A 1,961-nucleotide genomic window follows, 5' to 3' on the forward strand; every position below is an offset into this window, starting at 1 on the left:
TAGGCAAAAAGGGAAGCAAATTAATGCCTGAGTTAGGACATTAACTATAAAGAGGATCATGAATGGTTCATATATAATAACAAGCAGTAAAAGAGATTATATGAGTTAGGAGGTAGGAGATATGCTGATATGCAGAGGAATCTGGAAAAATTCTCTTTCAAGTGCTTCAATTTCCTTAATAAAAGTATGTTTACCAATTTAGACAAAAGACAGTGAAGTTGGTATAAATCACTGGAGGAGAAAAGAAGAATGAAAATAGTTATCTAAGACAACTAGGAAAAATAATGGAATAAAAAATATAGTGAAGATGTCTGGACACATAAAGACACACTCCAGGTTCCAGATTTCGAATTTAAAATGTATTTTTCAGGCTGCCATCGCTCCGGCGGAGAAGCTGAGGTCATCACTGAATTTGAAATATTTAAAGTGGATACAAAACTGTTTCAGCAATGCAGACAATTAGGTGTGCCATTGTGGGCAATGGTGCCGTTGGTAAAACCTGTCTCCTGATATCCTACACAACAAATATTTTCCATCGGAGTATGTACCGACTGTTTTTGACAACTATGCAGTCACAGTTAAGATTAGTGGAGAGCTACATACTCTTGGACTTTTTGATACTGCAGGGAAAGATGATTATGACAGATTACGATCGCTGAGTTATCCACAAACAGATGTATTTCTAGTCTTTCAGCGGTGTCTCCATCCTCATTTGAAAGTGTGAAGGAGAAGTGGGTGCCTGAGATAACTCACCACTGTCCAAAGACTCCTTTCTTGCTTGTTGGGACCCAAATTGATCTCCGAGATGACCCCTGTGCGATTGAGAAACTTGCCAAGAACAAACAGGAGCCTGTCACTCCAGAGACTGCTGAAAAGCTGTCCCGTGACCTGAAGGCGGTCAAGTATGTGGAGTGTTCTGCAGTCACACAGCAAGGCCTAAAGAATGTATTTGACGAAGCAATATTGGCTGCCCTGGAGCCTCCGGAACCGAAGAAGACCCGCAGGCGTGTGCTGCCATGAACATCCCCAGAGCCCTTTCCACACAGCTGGTGTCAGCATGGTACCGAAAGCGATGTTAAATCAAACTAAAGATTAAAAATTAAAATTCGATTTTGCAATAATGACAAATACCTGCACCTACCCACATGCACTCGTGTGAGACAAGGCCCATAGGTATGGGCCCCTTCCCCTCCTCAGTACTAGTTAATTTGAGTAACTGTGTATTGTCAGAAGAGGGGTTAGTACTAGTTTTTGTTTTGTCGTTTCAAAAAAAAAAATTTATTTATTTTTTTGTTGTTGTTTAAAAGCAAGGCATGCTTGTGATGACTCTGTAACAGACTAATTTGGGTTGTTGAACCTGCTCCCGGGGCTCCATCCACTCTGGAGAATAATCTTGCACATTTAGGGGTTTTGTTTTTGTTTTTGTTCTGTTTTTGTTTTCTTTTTTTAGGGGGGGGAATGTGTATGGGTTTTGTTTTTATTTAGTCATGTTTTTAAAATTCAGTAACCATTGGACAGCCCTTAAGGGAAGGAGGATGGACTGACTCTAAATTCCACTTCCTAGATCTAGTTTAGAACACTTGTCCCCCACCAGGTGCTCTTAGGAAGGAGTATAGTAAATGCCTCATTTAATAACACACTCCTTTTTGAAAGTTGCCTTTCTCTCCACCCTTGAGTAGGTCTAGTACTTGATGAAACTCATGAAAGCGGGTGAAACCTGTCCTGCCCTTCCTCTTTTCTAGGATGCACTCTATATGTGCTGTGACTTTGAAGGAAATTTGTTTGCCATTTGCTGATTGCTTTTTTAAAGTTAATTTCTAACTTCTTTCACTGAAAAATGAAGAAAAGTATTGCACCTCAATGGATTGAGTATGTAATTAAAAAATAAAAAATAAAAAAAAATAAAAAATAAAAAATAAAAAAAATTAAAAAAATGTATTTTTCAGCATTCCAAGAAGCTG

The 1,961-nt window shown here is 38.8% G+C and overlaps 1 pseudogene; it reads left to right on the forward strand.

The window, feature by feature from the left end:
• Window positions 1-449: 449 nt before the first annotated feature.
• On the forward strand, window positions 450-1,020 carry LOC124510396 (cell division control protein 42 homolog; annotated as a pseudogene).
• Window positions 1,021-1,961: the final 941 nt, after the last annotated feature.

Source organism: Lynx rufus, unplaced genomic scaffold (assembly GCF_022079265.1).
Source record: "Lynx rufus isolate CCGP_SWC_20201006 ecotype Redwood Valley unplaced genomic scaffold, mLynRuf1.p SCAF_1, whole genome shotgun sequence".
In the NCBI taxonomy this organism is placed as follows: domain Eukaryota; kingdom Metazoa; phylum Chordata; class Mammalia; order Carnivora; family Felidae; genus Lynx; species Lynx rufus.